The 20,479-nt window shown below is 37.4% G+C and overlaps 1 protein-coding gene across 1 annotated transcript in view; it reads right to left on the bottom strand.

Moving 5' to 3' along the window:
- Window positions 1–20,479, bottom strand: part of Hcn1 (hyperpolarization activated cyclic nucleotide gated potassium channel 1) — a 376,001-nt gene that overhangs the window by 289,249 nt on the left and 66,273 nt on the right. The gene's annotated exons all lie outside the window — the stretch shown is intronic.

A 20,479-nucleotide genomic window follows, 5' to 3' on the forward strand; every position in this document is an offset into this window, starting at 1 on the left:
AAATGAAGGGAGGATTAAAATTGCATAGTCACAAAAACAATAAACACAGGCATACTTGGCTGATGATAATGAAAAATTTTATAAAATTCAATATTTAATTAAAAATCTTTTAGCTCACAAATAAAGTAAATATAAAAATCAAATAAGCACTTTGTAAATGAAAATCATCAGTGAGCTCCATTTTCCTCCAGCTTTGAGCGAAAATTAAGTAACTACATCAATGTAACACATGGAAATATCTAGAAATATCACCCACTCTACTCTTCCTAATCATACTTTTAAGGACTCAAAACTTTTCTTCTTCTTCTTCTTCTTCTTCTTCTTCTTCTTCTTCTTCTTCTTCTTCTTCTTCTTCTTCTTCTTCTTCTTCTTCTTCTTCTTCTCCTTCTCCTCCTCTTCCTCCTCCTCCTTCTTCCCTTACCCCTCCCCCTGCCCCTCTCCTTGCCCCTGCCTCTCCTCCTCCTCCTCATTCTTCCAGATGTTTATGAAGAATATATGAAAACATGACATCACTTATACTAGAAAAATATGGGTGAATTTAATGGGCAAACGTACATTTAGACTAGTAAAAAGTTAATGTCAAATTAAACAATTGCTGAATTGTATTATATATTTTAAAGAAATGTTGGGCCTTGGGAAGCCTTATAACCTCGATACACCTCTCCATTAATCAGAGTACTGTGGGAAGTTCAAACAACTAAACCCTAGTGGTCTCTGATTTTTAATAAAAGTTAAAAATTAACTAGCTAACCAGACTCATATTTAGGTCTAGCCTTTTACAGTTACAGTTCTATGTAGCCAATAAAAGTTCTAGAAGTTGGGCTCTGTTTCTATTGCGATTTTTCTACCTCCCATGATTAGGCCTCAAGGCAGAGAAAGAGAGGTAAACTGGGGATAAAATGTCCACTGTCTTAGTCAGTACAATAGTAAGCTCCGTGGTTGTACTCTGACTCCAGTAGCAAAAACTCTGGCCTATTACTATGTTCTCTTTCTATAAGGTGGTCTGGAAAAACAATATGTCCTTGGAAAAATTGAAATAATTCTGTCACAGTCTTAATTTCTGCATCTTAAAAGTGGAAGCCATTTTGATTGCAGTATTTTGTGAAAATTATATTTTAAAAATGTATCTAACAAATTTAGGAGAAAAAAATTTAAACTGTAAATATTCTGAAAAGAGTTTCATTATTTTTCTGCAATTGTGATCACTCTCTACACAGAGCAGTGAGCTAAAGCAAGTGTGTTCTAGTAAAAGTATGTTGTCTTTCATCCATCGCAGCTTGTTTCAGAGTCTGAGCATCTACTCAATAATGAAAATCTGATATTCTGACTCTCTCCTGCAGGAGGCATGACAATGAGGAAAGTGAGGAGTCTCTGTAAAAATACACAAGAGGAAACAGAACTCACATGGGGAAATAAGATATAGTAATTTTTATAAGGGTTAAAAAAGAAAAGAAACAGATTATACCCTTAAATTTTTAGTCTATGATAAAAAAACCAATAATAATAAAATAGTACAGATAATCCTTGTCAAAGAAACTTTATTTTGCTGCAGATGGTAACATAGAGCTACAATTGGTCAATGTGCAGAGAATATGAGACTGCAATGGTCAGCCCTAAATCATTCATCTGTATCAAACCTTCTCCTTTGAAGGCTCGAGGATCCTTGCAGAAGTGGGAGTAGAAAGATTGTAAAAGCCAAATGTGGTGTCTAATGACAAGATAACAAGTGTCTCTGGATACAGTCCCATAGCTATACATGGGAATTCACAGCAGCTGAAAAGTCACATAAAACCACAGCAGAGAGAGAGAGAAGATAGGGAAAAAGTCCCACCCTTAGCTAAGAATCTATTTTCATTGAAAGCAACTCAGAGATGGAGAGTCAGTTTTCTTTAAGAGTGTGGCCTATGGTGCATTTATTAGGTTGCAGTGGAAGGTCACACATCCAAGAACGTTGTATGGGCAACATCAACTGTAATTGATAGATTAACACAAGATGAGACAAATGTTGGGTGTGAAGAGAAAGAAGGTTGTGGATCTGGGAAAATTAAGTACTAAATATGATCCAAATATGTAGTAGGAGTTTCTCCAAAAAATGAAAAAAAAGAGAAAAAAATTGTTGACTACCATACTTTGGTATATAATTTTAACCATTTATAAACTTGAATATTAATGAGATAGCAGTGCTTATTTTTTATATATAATATTAAAATTTCATCAATATTTGATCTATAGGACATAGAATATCATGAATCTTTTTCAGAATTGATAGATATTTTGATGTTATAATTAATTATCAATATTGAGAACTCAATTACTAATATTGGGATAAATATGTAGTACAAAATGCCAATGATAAGCGTGGAGATATTAGAAATTATTAGAAGTATTGTCCTAATATTAAATTGTTTTTATATGGTAATTTTCTGAGGTTTTGTGCTATATCATCCAGACTTTAGATTCCATAATATTCTATTCTCTTAGATACACACTTGATGATAGACATAGAGATTTGTGACTATACACATATACATGTTATATACAAATATATGAATTCTGTTCTAGTTAGCTTATCTGTCAATTTGAACAGGCTAGTGACGCCTCCTAAAGGAATATCAACTGAAGAACTGCCCAGATCAGACTGTCTAATGGGCATGTCTCTGAGGGAATGTCTCAATTGCTTTTGTTTTTTTAATTAATGATTTTATTCACTTTACATCCCGTTCACACACCCTCCCTCCACTCATCCCAGTCTCACCCTTACAAATACCTCCCATCACGGCCATTCTTCTCCTCAGAGAAGGAGAGCCCCTCTTGGGTACCACCCCACCCAACAGGACATATCCTCTCCCATGGAAGACCAACCAGGATACCAGGGGAAGTGGATTCAATGTCAAGGAACAGAGACAGAGACAGCCCCTGCTCCACTTGTTATGCAACTCACAGGCAGAACAATCTATGCATTTGCTACAAAAGTCCAAGGGGTCTAGGCTGAGCTTTTTCATGCTTCCTGATTGGTGGCCCAGTCTCTGTCAGCCCCAGTGGTTCCAGGTGAGTTGACTCTATGGGTCTTCTTGTGGTGTCCTAGACACCTCCTACTTGCTCAATTCTGTCCCCCACTCTTCAACAAGAGTCCACAGTCCCAAGAGGGTTCAGCTCAGTGTGATTATCACCACTCCTTGGGCTATATAAATAACCTAATAAAACCTGGATTTGTGAGCAATCCAGCCAACAGCTTTTGCCAGAGTTTATGTTTCAAGATACTACTTAAATTCCTGTCTGACTTCTCTCAATGATGGACTGTAAATTGTGAGATAAAGTAACCTCTACTAAAAATAATAATGATATAAAGGCCTAATAAAAGAAATGAGCAAAGAAATCCTACAAGAGGTATGGGAAAGAGGGATTGGGGGAGAGAAGAGGTGGCAGAGAGAAACAGAGACAGAGAGACAGACGCAGACAGACACACAGAGAGAGACAGAGACAGAGAGAAAGATTTATTAGTAAGGGCTATGTGGTTATGTTGAAGGAAAATTAACATTTATACTTGAACTACAGGCCTGCTGTGGGTGTAAGAACACAGAGGTTCAGAATGAGTTGTGTGATATTTTAGGAACTTGAATTCATGTCTGCAAATAACAGTCATTTGATAGTGTATAGAGAGAACAGTAGAATGGAAAAAACATTATTTTTGCGGTGATAAAAAAAATGGGTTTGAACAGAAACAAGGCTAAAGGCTGGGTTAGACATAGGAGAGTCTACTCAATACTCTCATGAGGCACTGGGATAAAATAAGATAATAGAAAGAGAAAGAAACAATGAGAGTAACTACAAAGAGCAGGCAAGGAAATATTAGGAAAGACAAGGTGTTTACATTTTTAAAGGAAAACTATTCCCACCCATTCTAGTGATCAGAAAGAAGAGTCCAGAAGAGTCTGTGAAGAGATTCTACTTTAATTGACAGGGAGGAAGACATCAAGGCTGGGATAAATAAAACAGAAAAGGATGTGAAAATCACTCAAGTGATTTCTTGTTAGAACATTCAGTAGAGTGCGGTGGAACGTTTTTTTGAAGCCAGGGTTTATTAAAAAAAAAAAATCTTTTTCAGTTTTGGTGTTTGATTTTAAAATGGCTTCCCTTCTTACACAGGTGAAGAGTGTGGATGTGATACACACAACTGATCATTAAAGTCCTTCACCATGTGAGTAAGGAGAGTACAAACAAAGCCTCTTAAGAAATGTTTTAGCCAGGCTTGTTGGAAGGTAGCTGTGATTCCACCAATTGAGAGGTAGAAGCAAGAGAGTCGGAAGTTAAACATTATCCTCAGCCACAAACTTTTGAGATTGTTCTGGCCAACATGAGACCCTGTGTCAAAATACCGGGGTGGGGGAGGGGGATGCTAAGAAAAGCAATGACAGATCTGAATGCCAGATGGTAATCTTTTCATATTATTTGACTGACTATTTGACAAATTTATACATATATAATATATCCTGATCACGCCCATCATTCCACTGTGGTGGTTTGAATATGCTTGGCTCAGGGAGTGGCACTATTAGGAGGGGTGGCCTTGCTGGATTAGGTGTGCCCTTGTTGAAGCAAGTGTGTCACTGTGGGGGTAGGCAAGGAAACCCTCCACCTAACCACTTGGGAGCTAGTCTTCTAGTGGCATTCAGATGAAGATGTAGAACTTCATGTAGATGTAAGCTCCTCCTGCACCATGCCTGCCTGGACACTGTTATCTCATACCTCGATAATAATGGACTGAACCTCTGAACCTGTAAGCCAGCCCCTCCTTTTAAGAGGTGCTTTATTTGTTGTATTTTTTCACAGCAGAAAAACTCATTAAGACAACTCCCCCATCTGATGCTCACCAACCATCCCATCCTATCACCAAATCCTCAACCTTCTTGCATGTCTCTTTTGACTTTTCTTTCTGCTTCAGAGCACACAAGGTTTAGCAAAGGCCAGTTATCTCCTGGTGCAAGTGCAACTTACCAGTACCCACAGCACTGAAGACACAGACTTTCTCTACCTCAGAAGCCTCAAACGTCAATAGTTCTCTCTAAATGTCTTTATCTAATAAAAATAATGTGAAACTGAATATTCAAAAATTGGAGCAAAAATAACTATAAAATGAGTATGGATCATGTAGTTCAGTATGCAAAATAGGTAAAGGCTGTAACTTCAGGCTATAGGCTTATATACAGTACATTACAGAAAACCTAAGAGTTGGCTACAGTTTGACTAAATTGAGCAACAAAATAAATAAGAATATTATGGAAAGAAAATAATAAATAATCATAAGTAACTATTGACACGAAGAATGGATGAGTAGGGGGAAAGTTTTCCTTAGACAATAATTATTTAAGTAATAAATTTCACAGAATAGAAATAATATAAAATCGTCATTGTATTAGCACAGACATTATTTGCTCCAGGCACGCTCAGTTGCTATCATGGGACAATCTTTGACTAAGGCTAAACTGAAAAGTTTATATATAATCTAAACGAATGGCCTACAAAGCAATTATTAACTAGTATGGTGATTTCAGCTTCTAATCACAAATTCTCTAATACTCTTGTGGTGTACAGCAATTTTCTCCTTTGAATGGGGACATGTTCTTAGTCAATTTTCTGGAGCAAGTGAAATGTGAAAAAGACAAAACAGATAACAATTTTACAGTAGACAAATCTGGAAGGCATCCTATAAACCAAGTGACTCACACTGATTCCATCAGCACCAAGTCTTGATGACTATGTGGCCTTCATGAGAGGCAACAGAGAATGTCCCCTCTAATGGATTTTTTCCATAAAGAAACTATGACTCTAGTCCAATCATGATGAAATATCACAATTAATCATGTTCTGGAAAATGAGCAGTCTTTGTCAATGTCAAGTTTCCAAAAAGATTGAGGAATATCACAAATCTTTAAAAAAGCAGGTATCTAATTATGAGGTGATGTTCTATATATAACTTTAAGGACCAAGGACACCAGTGGACACAGTATGATTCTAAATGACAGCATCATACTAATGCAGAATACACTAAAACCTTACTTTAATAAATATGTCAGTTTTGTAAAATTATAACATTTGGAGATGATAAAAATCACAGAGGAATCCCATATACTAATTTACAACTCTGTAAATATGAAATTGTTTCAAAATTAAGAGAGAGAAAGAAGAAAGAAGGAGGGGGAGGAAGAGGAGGAGGAGGGAAGGAAGGAAGGAAGGAAGGAAGGAAGGAAGGAAGGAAGGGAGGGGAGGAGGAAGGGAAGGGAGGGAGGGAGGGAGGGGAGGGAGGGGAGGAGGAAGGGGAGGAGGGAGGAAGGAAGGATGGGAGGGAGGGAGGGGGAGGGAGGGAGAGAGGGAGAGAAGGAAGGAAGGAGGAAGGAAGGGAGGAAGGAAGGAAGGAAGGAGGGAGGAAGGAGGAAGGGAGGAGGGAGGGAGGAAGGAAGGAAGGAGGAAGGAGGAAGGAAGGAAGGGAGGAGGAAGGGAGGAAGGAGGGGGAGGAGGAGGGAGGAGGAGGGAGGAAGGAGGAAGGAAGGAGGGAGGAAGGAAGGGAAGGAGGAGGGAGGAAGGAAGGAAGGAGGAGGAAGGGAAGGAAGGAAGGGAGGGAGGAAGGAGGAAGGAAGGAAGGGGAGGGGGAAGGAGGAGGAAGGGGAAGGAAGGAGGAAGGAGGAGGAAGGAGGAAGGAAGGAGGAGGGGAAGGAGGAAGGAAGGAAGGGAGGAGGAAGGGAAGGAAGGAAGGAAGGAGGAGGGAGGAAGGGGGGAGGGAGGAGGGGAAGGAGAAGGGGAGGAAGGAGGAAGGAAGGAAGGAAGGAAGGGGAGGAAGGAAGGAAGGAAGGAGGAGGGAGGGAGGAGGGGGAGGAGGGAGGGAGTGGGGAGGGGGAGGAGGAGGAGGAGGACGGAGGAAACTAAACCTCCTGGTGTCAGAAAAATATGAAAGGCACTACTAGAAAGTGAGGCCCTATTGAAGTAGGTGGTTCACTGTGGGTGTGGACTAGCTGCCTATACACCAATATTCTGCTAGCAGTCTTTAGATGGAGATATAGAACTCTCAGCTCCTCCTGGACCATGCCTGCTGGATGTTGCCATGTTCTGTCCTTGATGATAATGGAATGAACCTGTAAGCCAGCCCAATTAAATGTGCTTCTAAGAGTTTCCTTGGTGATGTTTCTGTTCACAGCAGTAAAGCCCTAATTAAGACAGTACACTTAAGTAAATGTGCTATATAAATTAGTTTAATAGCTAAAGATTCTAATATATATTAATAACCAATATATGCATACACAATATACTTTCTAGTAATTCGAGCAAAATTCCAAGATCATACTACTAATACAAGAGTACACACATAGTTCATCCATACTTTCTTGTATTGCTATAAGACCTCTCTGATATCACTATGGGGTCTCTTTCAATATAGTCTGTACCAACTCAGCTGGCAAAGCAAGGTAAAGCAGTTTAGATTGACTCATTCAGTCAGCATGTAGTCTTTTGAGAATCTGTTGACAGGCATTATACTAGGTGATTTGGATACGTCAGTCCTAGCTATGCATAACAGCTATACTAGACACCCCAGAACAGGGAATCTAATGTCTTCTTTATTCAGATGACATCTATATTCTTAATGTTTACATAACTAATAAAGAATATAAGATATCTTAATGCCATCTGTAGTCTACAAGCCTACAAGCCTGTTACTTTTCAGGGAATTTCTTCTCAACTCAAGCAATGATTCTAGTACTAAGAGAGACATTGTGATTCTTACACTGTGGGTTTGTTCCTGTCTAGCCAGAAAATTCTTTATCAACTTGCAAGTCTGTTTGAGGTCAGGATAATGATTTACTCAGAGCTCTTGCATCTAGCAAATGTGGTTCCAGGAATGGGGAACTCACAGTTTAATCTTCAGAACATCCTTATTAGAAAAGTCTCATCACTGTTGCACTTCTCCTTTTCCCCCAGAAGTGAAGAGTCGGGCTTTGAAAGGTTAAAAGCTTTTCCGAGCTCACTTAATAAGACAGTGACAAAGCTGAAAATAGAAGTCTCCAGATTTCTCACGCTTGCCTTATTTCACCTCATGTTATCACACTGAATTAAATTCCACTTCTCTGTAGTACTCGCACTACCAAGTCAAGGTGTCCTGAACCTTAGTAATTCAAGGGACACATTGGCTTTAATGGGGGTGGTATGATATGTGGAAGAAACCCACACACTGGTATCATTAGACATTTTAATTTCAGAAAACGTCCCCTCAGATCCCCTGTGATAGCCAAAACCTTTAGCTTATCTGAACCTGAGTTTCTTTATCTGTGAGAAGAACAAATAATAATGACCTTCATAGTTACTGTGTAGATTATTTTACATCATTCTTGTGAAGTGTTACCATATAATCTATGCGTGGTCAGTTAGGGTGAATATTTATCCAAATATGTTAGCATCAAGAACAAAATCCAGAGTACAAAAAATTCAGAACACTAACAACTTTAAGAAACAGGTATATATGGCTATACGGAGTTAAATGTTGCTAAATAATGATTTCTGGAATTACTTTAAATATCACCAAGATATATATTACTGTCAAAACATGTTTGAGATCAGATTCTCTCAAAGGTATAGAGTGACACCTAGATGCCTTTTCATATCTATGAGTTACTGCATCTATAGACTCACATAACCCTAGGGCAAAACATTTAACACTTGTATCCATACTTAGCATCTACAGACTTATACAAAAAGTTGGGTTTTTAAACATTTTTTTGAGATTAATATAACTACATCATTACCCCTTTTTTGTCCCTACAAATCTTCCCAACTACTCCATCCTCGTCTCTTTCAAATTAATGTGCTTTTTTGATTACTTGTTGTTAAATACATGTGTGATTCTAAATACCTAAGTTAAACTTGCTGTGTCTAATATTACTCTTATCTTTATTTTCAGGGCTGACCCGATTTGTATTGAGTAACCAATTGGTGTGTTCTTTCCTGGGGAAGACTCCGTCTCCAGCTCTCAGCATTCCTTGGCTTCCCGAAGCTTGTTGTATGTTATTGAGAATCCTGGACTTTTCCTCCTTTCCCTCTCTTAGAAGATCCATTGCTGTTGTCCTTATTAAGTTCATTTTGAAGCAAACATGCTGATGAGACATTACAGATGTGGTTTCCAGCATTCCTAAGAGATACCACCTCACAGCAAATTCTGTTTCTCTGGATCTTACAATATTAATGCCCTCTCTGTTTTTCTTGCATGGAATAAAGAGTATTCTCAAATTATGCTTTTACATTATGTAGGGGGGTGTGCATATATCCGTGCTTTTCAGGGGTCAACATAGTGTCTATTTCTCAGTATAAGGTTTCTCCCTGAAACTGGAGTTTATCAATTCAGGTTTGGAGGCAGGATTGGAATGATAGATGTGCCTAGTTGCACCCAATTTTACAAGGGTTTCGAGTACAAATTAAAGTCCTCCAGTTTGTCCAGTTATGCACCAAGTGCCTCACCAGCAGAAACATCTCCCAGCTTCTCTAAAATCTTTATATTCATGTTAACTTTCTTAACATTCATATGGGGTGACATCAACAAGATTTGTTCCTTGGAAGAATGTTAAACGTTCCTTTTCAACTTTCTAGCAACTGCTTTGTTTGGGAACACAGTTTTTCATATATAATGAAGAGGGAAATTAAAAAGTTGCATTACTGGCTGGGGGATATAGTTCATTGTTAAATCACTTGTCTAGTATGTATGAGTCCCTGGGATTGATCCTCAGCACAGAAACAAAAGGAATAATTATTTCTAGAACATTCTAGCTACTTAATTCAGTCATATTTTTATACCATGCCACATTTACTTTGAAAACAACTTGAGTGACTTGACTTTGAAAGAATTGTAATTTCTAAAGAAAAATGAAAGGAAATAATTAAGCCATGAAATGAAGGCTATAGGAAAAGAATTTCAAAAAATAAAAACCAAATAGGAATTTTCCATGAACCCCACGGGTTGAACTGTTTATAGAATGGAATGAAGATTTTACAAATTATCAACACCATAAGGAAAGGAGCAGTGTGATAACTAACTGATAATTTCAGAATCCACCACTACACTCTAGCCCTGTCCATATCTGGGGACTCGTGTTTTCCTAATTTTAAAAGTGCACCTGTAGCATATTTTCTTTCCTCCAAAAGGATGAAGCCAGCTGGAGAGAGAGAGAGAGAGACAATTAAGGCTGATTGGATGACTCAGCAATAAAAATAGGAAGCGAGCTGGATGAGAAAGGATGAGCTACAAAGCAGCAGATTGTGAGGGTGTGCGCTCTTTGAAGAAGAAATGGAAATAAGCCCGTGAGCATGAACAAGGGGACCAAGGTTAAACTTCTCAGTTAGTGGCAAGCTCATTCCTGAAATGGAAAAAGCCAACAAATGAATCCTCTATCCGCTGTCAGATTGCGTTATAAAGTTGGACAGCACTTATTTTGCTAGACTCTTATCGACAAATGTAGTCATTAAAATAGAGGCCTGGCATGATCAAAGAACACCAAGGCATTTTTCTTTTCCATTTGGGTGAAAATGATCTTTCGTGTAGGGAACTAACTTTTGTACTTTTCTGGAAACATATTTCTCCTTTCCTTTCCTTTAGTCACTGCTCTCTTCATTAAAGGTTTATCAGCTTCTGATTACACCGGGCCATGGGTGACCTTCGCCCTTCACATTAGGTCAGTATTCTGACATAACACTCAATCCCTCACATACGAAGCTGTGAAGCTCTTTCCAATCACAAAGCCCTCCAATGTGTACTAACTTCTTTTATTGTTTATTCTTCAAGAATTCAATCCACATGTTAAAGGTATCTTGACCATGTCCACTCTTCCTTAACCCCCTACGAAAACTAGATCTTCCACATGACCCCCCCCCATGGCACTTCATGTCACCTCTTTAAAAATAAACCATTGTAATTCAAAACTCATCTACCCAAATGTTCATATGTAGAAAGCCAATCACTAGAGCATGGTCAGCTCATCAGGGCCCACATTTCTCTCCCAATACCTGCCCCCTGCCAATGGCTACTCAGGAGCACAGCCAGGTGAACAGCTCCCTCATAGGCACTGAAAAGCCTATTGGCTTCATTCTGCCGGGTAACTGGAACTGTTTGGGGTCCTTGATTCTAACAGCTCTGTCGTACCCAGAAGATAGTGGTTCACAGCAGCCCTGTGGTCTTAAGACCCTGACACCCCTTCAACAATGTTCCCTGATACTTAATTTTAATTCTTTTTTGTAGATGCTGATTGTATGTCCATGATTTCTGCTAAACTGCACAATCTATAAGGAAGGAACTCTGCATGGCTTCTTGACCAGAGGCATACACTTAATAAATAAAAATGGCTGAATGAATGAACCTGGGGCATATCCATCAGCTCTGTGATGCTAAACAAGTCTACTTGTTCTCCTTGTGCTTTTGCCTCAGAAGACGCTCATTACCAACACTGTAGGTCTGGACCGTGTTTCTCATCTATGTTTCTATTGTATGTGCTTTTAGTGTGTGTGGTATGCTTGCCTCTGTGTTTGCATGTTCCCATGTGGGCCCATGCAAGGGAACTCATTCAGATGTGTAAGATACGTGTGCACAGGAACATGGTGGTCTGAGCATAATGTCAAAGCTCTTTCTCAAATTACTCTTCCACGTAATTCTTGGGGAGCAAGCTCTCTTGCTGATTGATATACCTGTTCTCACTATTCAGCTTGTTCTGGGGATTCTCCTGTTTGTCCCTTCTACAGCTACAATTACAAGTGAGATGTCACAACGCCAAGGCATAGGAGCTGGGGATCTGAATTTGTCTTATTTGTGTGGCAAGAGATTTAATTGCAGAACTGTCTCTGAAGCTTTTGACATTTTTTTGTTTCTTTCGTTTTTTACTTAGATATGAGGTCCATATGAAATTGTAATTTGGAATGCCACAGCATGATTATCCCAAGTTCTCTTGCTTTTCTCTGTTATGTCTACCACTTGGTAAAGGCACATTTTTGCAAGTAAAGGAGCATTTAGTGATTGAAGTGAAAACTCTGTTGGATTCAAATTGGAGAGTGATTACATAATTGAGTTTTTCAATAAATAATGAATCATAATAGATTTAAAAATAATAAGAATATAAATCCCAGAAATAGTTTTAGAACAAGAGGTCAAAAGAAGATAGGAAACCAAAGCAAAGCCTTCATTGCAGCTTTTGTTTTGGACATGTGTGGGGAAGGAGATAAATGATAGAATACATGGATTTGTGTTAAGTGTTGCAAAGAGAAACTAAAGGACTTCAAGACGGAAGGGTGAGAAAATGGAGACCCATGATAATCTGACAATTGAAGGGAGCTCAGAAGACAGTAAGAATGAGAGAATATTTGGTAAAGAAACACCAGAGAGTGGGAATAACTCCTTCAGAAACCAAGAACTAGGGATCTTTTGGGTAGTTTCAGGTGCAATATGGGATAAGTGACAAGAAGAACCTTGGGGCTGCAGTAGAAAAGATGAAGTCACAGAGGTATTGGAAACTCAGACAATGCAATACCTCATGGAGTTCTCCATTGAGTGAGACGCCATGTTGATCTAAAGGTATGCAGTAATGATTTAGGTTAGATTCTCAAGGGTGAGCTCTGATTGCTTTCTGGAAAATAAAGTCAAAGATAGAAGAAAAGAAACTTCTTGGTAGTTGAAAATGTAGCTCAGTTGTAGAGTGCTTGAGTTGGACTCAGGAAGCCCTAATTTCTCTCCTTAGTCCATATAGATATGAGAATTCCAGGTCATTTCCAAGGTAGAGGTAGAAAAACCATGTTCAAAGCCAATTTCAGTCAATACAATGAGTTTGAGACCAGCCTGTGTTGCATGTGATCATTTCAAAGAAAGAAAAAGAAAAGAAAAGGGACAAAAAGAAAAGGGACAAAAAGAAAAAATGAAAGACAAAGAGAAGAAAAGGAGGAGGAAGAAGGAGAGAAGAAAATATTCAAGATGTGAGGTAGGAAGAGAAGTAGGGAAGACAGACTTATTTATGGTTACAATAACCCAAGTCAAAGGTGAGAAGAAGGGAAAAGATTGATGATCTTCTTTTAAAATGCAATCAATGGGGCATGAGATTGGAGGGCATTGTTAGTCAAGTGAGAAAAGCAATCGAAAGAAGAAACAGACTTACACTAAAAATGAGGATCAAGAATCTGTATCACTTGCAGGCCCCAAGAATGAGCAAAGGGAGCTACCACTTACAAGAGCTAGAGAGGAAACAGAAACCTCAAATGGGACTTTTGGCTTAAAAACAAACAAACAAACAAAAGAACCCCACAAAGATAAAAACAAAACAAAACGAAAACATTTTAATTGACTATTTAAAGAAGAATTGGTGGAAATAGGCATTTTGTTGTTCTCAAGCTCTGTAGGACCCAGTGGACAAAAAATATGAGAAATGATGATTGTTAAGGAATGTTATAACCCAGGATGATGACTGTATGGAATTACCTGGGATGTAAAAAAGTGAGAGTCCAGGACTTTTAGCATGGATGAAGGACAGCAGGAGTGGAAGGTGTACTGAAGTATATCCCACTGGCATCTTGGGCTGACTGGGATGAGAACATACTGTTAAGCTTTAGGAAAAGGTGACATTTCTTGAACCTTTACTGATCAGAGATGCCAAGAATGCATAAGATCTGTCCTCTGTCTACGAGTTTCATTTTTATTTTGAATGTTATACTGATTTTGGTCATGGATAGGTTTGAGGCAGTGGTCACATGTTTGTGTTGAATAGGATTTATCCCAGCATAGGGGTTTAGCTCTTTCTTCAGCATTTATATAGTCAAGCTACCCTTGCCCCTCCTTCCTTAATTGCGTTCTCTTCCTGACATCTCATACCATGGCCTTTTGACAATGTAGTGTCTCCACATATTATCAGACAATATATATATTTAATTCATGGTGTTATAGGTCTTGTCTAAATATAAAAGAGGGAATCATACACAGTGCTAATAAAGGAAAAATCTAATCTCTAAGCTCATAGAATTCAAAACATTATCAGCTGCAAATGGGGAATATTTAAAAAAAAGAAGAAGAAAAAAATTGGGCTGGAGAGATGGCTCAGTGGTTAAGAGCACTGACTGCTCTTCCAGAGGTCCTGAGTTCAATTCCCAGAAAACACATGGTGGCTTACAACCATCTGGAATGAGACCTGATGCCTTCTTCTGGTGTGTCTGAAGAGAGCTATAGTGTACTTATATATAATAAATAAATCTTTAAAAATAAGAAATCTGGTCTTTGAAAGTCTTAAAAGATATAGGGGCAAACTTAATAACATATTGTCTTAGGGTTTCTCTTCCTGCAGAAGACATCATGACCAAGAAGCAAGTTGGGGAGGAAAAGGTTTATTCAGCTTATACATACACACTGCTGTTCATCCCCAAAGAAAGTCAGGACAGGAACTCACACAGGGCAGGAACCTAGAGGCAAGAGCTAATGCAAAGACCATGGAGGGGTGTTGCTTACTGGATTGCTGCCCCTGGCTTGCTCAGCCTGTTTTCTTATAGAACCCAGGACTACCAGCCCAGGGATGGCATCATCTACAATGAGCTGGGGCCTACCCCACTGATCACTAATTGAGAAAATGCTTAACAGCTGAATCTCAAGGAGGCATTTCCTCAAGGGAGGCTCCTCTCTCTGTGATAATTCTAGCTTGTGTCAAGTTGACACTGAAAACCAGCCAGTACATATATTAATAAAATGTGTCAATGGATCAAAAAATAATCCCAGAAGTTTGCCCAGACTATAAAATATTTTGAGTTTTATTTTATTGTAAGCGTCTATACTGAATATTTAATGCATTATTATTATTCATTTATTTTATTTTGATTAAATCATGTTACACATTATATTGTATATAATATGTACCTTGTTTATATAGTAGTACTTGTAAAGAAGAAAATCTAATGACTCAATGATGAAGAGAAACATTTGGCAACATGATTCATAAATTTATTTCCATATGCTTGGCATTATGTTTGAACCATTTCTTGGATCCTTACCAGAAACATTGATTCCCTTAGTCTTTTCAATAGTCCATGAGTTATTCCATTGTTATTTCAACTCAAGCCAGAAGTAATTAAAGGCTTAACAGGTCACAGAGCTCATAAGAAAGAGAAACAAAATCTCAACCTAATCATGTGTATCCTGATACATCATGATCTTTTACATCATTGTATTATTATCAGGAACTGTTATGATGTCAATATATCTACCATCATTTCTTCGTTGAAAATAATTATGTCTAGATGAGCAATTGTAAAGATTTATATGAAAAATCACTGCTATAATGCCACCAGCAATGATGCCTCCAGGAAATGTCCTTCAACAATCACTCCTGGGCATTCTTCATGTGGTAGGACATACGTAATCATTGACAACTCAGCACCAAGCAATCGTTGACTGCATAGTTGACAACAAGATCAGCACACACACACACACACACACACACACACACACACACACACACACACACACACACACACACACAGTGCCATCTCAGTGTTTAAATACATGACTCATGAGGATGTGGCGTGAGTATGGAGGTACAGCAACTCTAGTTAAGAGAAATACCTATCGGAAAACATGACCTCACCTAAAAAAATGAGACAGAGACAATCACCAATGTAAAAGCTCCTAAGAGAGAACCAAGCTCCAAAGAGCAGAAACAAAGCTACTGAAGCTACTTAATCATCACCAAAAGTGTAGAATGGTAGAAGCTGAGTACAGACAGGAAAGCAGATGGCAGAGTGTGGGGGTCTTCCACACAATATATTTTATTCTAAGCTACTGGGAAGTAATAATCAGAATATTCAGGAATGTACGTTCAGGTAGGGAAGAAATGAAACAAAAACATCACCGAAAAGTAAGGATCATATAAATATACAAGAAAAGTAAATACATTCATTTGCCTACAATTCTACTCTAAGGATATTTCTCAATGATAAACTCCTCAAAGATAATGCCAAATATGAAGGTTTTGCCTCCAGGCAAGAAAGAATGTAATTCTGTAATTCTGGTAATTCTGATTTTGTCTTGCTCTTCCTACCTAGCTGACAGCTCTCTTTCTGGTAAGTGACATTAAAATGTGACTCTGGAATGCAGACATTTGTCATTCCAAGTCACCAGTAGGCTTTCAGCTCTGAAAAGCAGACGTGGCACCTTTACTGCACTTGTCAGGTTTGCTCCAGAGTGATCTGGATGTGGTAGTATGAATCTGTTTGCATTCTACAAGGAAATTTGCCTTCATTCTCATTCTCAAGCAGAGTTGCCTCACACTGAACTGCAGGCCAAATATTCCTCTCTGCCTCAAGTTGCAGCCAGAGTGAGTTTCTCACTGACAAAATATAGCATATTTTTAAAGTTATTTATTGTCTGAATGAGAACCATTAGCCCAAAGCTAGGAATGTAGTTTAGTGATAGAGTAAGCACACAATATACTCAAGATCTTGTATTTTTCCCTTATAACCACATAAAGCAAAAATAAATTTGGAATATAGATAGATAGATAGATAGATAGATAGATAGATAGATAGATAGATAGATAGATAGATAGATAAATTGTGTGTGTATGTGTATGTTTGTGTGTTTGCGTCCATGCACGCATGTGCATGTGTGTGTGTGTGTGTGTGTGTGTAATAATAATTAATGAACAAATAGACCATGGACTTGAAACAGACCAAGGATAGGTATTTGAGAGTGAAAGTGTTTGGAGAGGAGAACAGGAAGAAGGAAATGATGTAATTGGAATCTCAAAAAATAAGGAACTTCTTGTTTTGAAAAACTACAATATATTCTTTGGAATTTGTATATGTTTTCAGAAGAAATATTTTTGTTTATGAAGTAAATTCCAAATGTTCATGATAAATGAATAATGTATGGATTGGCACACCAGAATAGAGAACAGGAAATGAGAGCTAGTTGTCAGTCAGCCCTTCCAGAAGAAAAACTAGAATAATGGGTCAATCTTGCAGTAAACAGCTACAACTTGTTTTGCTTTTCTAATATGGTTCTTTACTGTTCTCGATGAAATAAATTTGGTTTTGGAAACTCAAAGTCATGGAAATATGGAGTTAAATTTCACAAAATGAAACAAAAACTAAGCAACTTAGTATCTTCCTAATGTCCCTGGGTATGTACATGGTTATGTGCTGAGATGTTCAGAAACATGAACATGAATAATTCAAGTCAGATGGAATTGTTAGGAGTAATTGCTACTTTTACTTTTGGTTTTATTTGTTCCTCTCTGAGACAGGCTACTGCTATGTAGCTCTGAGGGTTACTTTTTCATAATCAAAAATAAAAAGCTCTTTCATGAGGATCTCACAGTATCTCCTACTCTGAGAAAAATATCCCAAAGAGAAGTGCAAATACAGATCAAAAGGTACAGAAAAGAGAGAGAAGCATTTTTCTGAACATTTTCAGACACTTTGGTGAATAGAGATGTAGCATAAGACACAGACCTCGGCTGAATGTTTAGTCCAAGAACACTGACTCTTCACTAAGCACTACCAAATGTAGTAAAACATACTTTTGAAAAGAATGTTTGCAAGACTGCTGACTTGTTGCTTTGACAACTCAGGGTTGGTACATCAAACCAATCAGCAGGGGAGCAGGGGGTGAGACTTAAGCAGTATTTAGCCTGGAAAAGCTACTGCGGACAACCTGGTTAACCCTGCTCTTCACAGAGGTGAAGAAACCAGGACCAGAGCTTTGGCAAAATGACAAACGTTTTCCAATTCAAGAACATTTCCACTAACATGATCATAAGAGTGACTAAAGATCAAGGGAAATAGAAACAGAAAAGGGAAATCTGATAATAATTATAAGTATGTACTCCTGATGAGACCACTATGTGTTTAGTAGATTCCCAAGGTCACTTAATATTTGAAATATCATAATTTATCATGAATTTACCATACATAGAATGCTTTAATTCTAGGTATGCTGTAATGCACCCTTTCAAAAAAAAAAGCATGTGGCATGTTGTGGTGCATGAAGAAGAACGAGAGCTAGAACTGAGTGTGGAGCAGGAAATAACTGATGCACTGAGAGGAGGGATGATTGAATTCTTTTGTTCTCACTGAAATGCAAGTTTGGAAATGACAGACTCATGTAGAGATAAATATGCCACATTGAAAACTTAGTAAAAATTAACTCTTTAAACTAGTTACTGAATACATTTGTGTTCATGCTAAAGCCTGTTCAGTTTTTCTATATATCTATATTTTTTCATGATTACTTCTTAGAAACTAACAACCCTAAAAAAAGGCCTGCCATTTTAGAAGACAATAATCATGTCAAATGTAAGAATAGATGCCAATTGTACTTATAGAAGTGAAAGGTCATATTTTGAATTTAAGAAAGATATGTCACTTGCTTTTTCATGAAAAGAGAATGGAATATATATATATATATATATATATATCAGTTTATATGATTATTTTCATAATTTGTGTATTTTGCTCATAGTGTCATGTTTGGATATGCTCAAGATGATAACTAAGTGTATATTACTGTAGTCTTACAATGACAGCACCATTTGATTGAAACCAAAACAGAAACATGTAATACCATGCATGCTGGAAAAAGGGCTTATAGGTTGCAGAGAACAATGTTTAATAAATTCAATTTCTTTAAAATTTTTGACATTGTGATAATATGAGGGCAAACACTAAGAATATAACAAACTAGACTTCTGAAACTGTAAATGGTTATAATTTGAACCTTCGTCACAGCTGTTGAATCATGCTTTTAAGCACACAAGGTCAGTTTAACGAACTTTATTTTTTTCTTTGACAAAGTCTTAGTAATTTTACTTGGCTTGCCTGCTCTGTTGATACAAAGACAACTTATGTCATATCAGTTTTGCTCCACTCAAAACATGCTGTACCTTCTAAAATGATATTAGACACTGTAAGTCATAAAATTTACCACTGCCTTCCTTAAAATTATATTAAAATCAACTCAGAAATGTGATTCTTCATTACAAAACAATGTGGACCATCCTATTTCTGAGAGGTTGTTGTAGCAGGAAGCCAGTTTATGAAACCTGAGTAGACATATAACGCACTCACCTTTTAGGCTCCCATGCATCACTGAATGAAAAGCATCTGATTTTGTACCCAATATATGCTAGAGAGAATTGGAGAATTAAGACTGGGAACTAAAAGGAAGTAGAGCTCAGCTGTCAAGCTGGGTTGAGCCATGAGGTTTAGGGATAAGAAGAGTATGGTGGCTGAAATCTGTGAAGGAAAACTTTGGCACACAGCCAAAAGTTCTATATAGAGAAAGAAATACAGAACTATGTTGAGAGAAAGAAAAGAGGGAAGGAGGAGATCTGTGAGGAGACAGGGAGAGATAGAGACTGAGACAGAAACAAAGACAGACATACACAGAGATAGACACAGAGAGACAGAGATGGAGATAGAGACAGAGAGACAGAGACACAGAGAGACAGAGAGAGACAAAGAGAGAATAGAGGAAAAATGGAACCAAATAAAAATTTGGATCTGTGCAGATAACTACAACACATGGAAATCCTAAATATAAAAAGCATATTTTAATGTTATAAGGTACATGTAAAAATGTAAGAAAAATAACTCTCAAATTGAAGAATGTATAAAATAAGTATAAAATAATGTAGCACAATAGTCAGAGCAATCCTACTTGAAACTAACAGTACCACAACAAAGAAAATTCTTTGAAAACCACATAGATTAAAAAAGGAGAAATTAAGCAGTGAAATCTATATTTGAGTGTATTCAGAACCACCTCTCTAGAATTGTCAATGTAAAACATCATAAAAACCAGTAAGGCTATAAAACACTTTAACTGAAGACATAACAACAAACATTATTATGTCACATAGACACAATTGTCCACTGTAGAACATTTAAACCAATAATACCAGAAAGCATATTTTAAGTGAGTACAGAATACTCTCCAGGCAATACTAAAGGAAATAAAGTAAATTTATGTCTACTGTCTACGGAGTAAGGTATAACATTTAAAGATGATTGAAGATATAATGGTGTTACAAAATGATTATTAAAGAATAATAAGTCTTTGATTAGAAATACTTTCCAAGTGTGATTTGCTTGAAAACCTGAAGTTCAAATCAAAGTAATACACATAAAGGATAATGAAAATATTATGATCCATACTTAAGATGTTGTGGTTTAATGCTTGCATTTAAAGTGTTCTCAAGATTTCAAGTGTAATAAATTTCCTTTGTAAAAGAATTATTGTAATTATATCATTTATTCATAACATTGTTCTCCATTTGATTGGGCAAAGATCTTAGAGCAGAATCTAGGAAATTAAATTATGCAAATATTCATCCACAAATAATAAATTATTAAACTCCCAATAAATCTGCTATTTTTAAGCTTGGAAATTGGTGTTTCCATTAATTTTGTTATTTATAGTCCTACTAGTACT

Source organism: Rattus rattus, chromosome 3 (genome assembly GCF_011064425.1).
Source record: "Rattus rattus isolate New Zealand chromosome 3, Rrattus_CSIRO_v1, whole genome shotgun sequence".
Taxonomy (NCBI): Eukaryota; Metazoa; Chordata; class Mammalia; order Rodentia; family Muridae; genus Rattus; species Rattus rattus.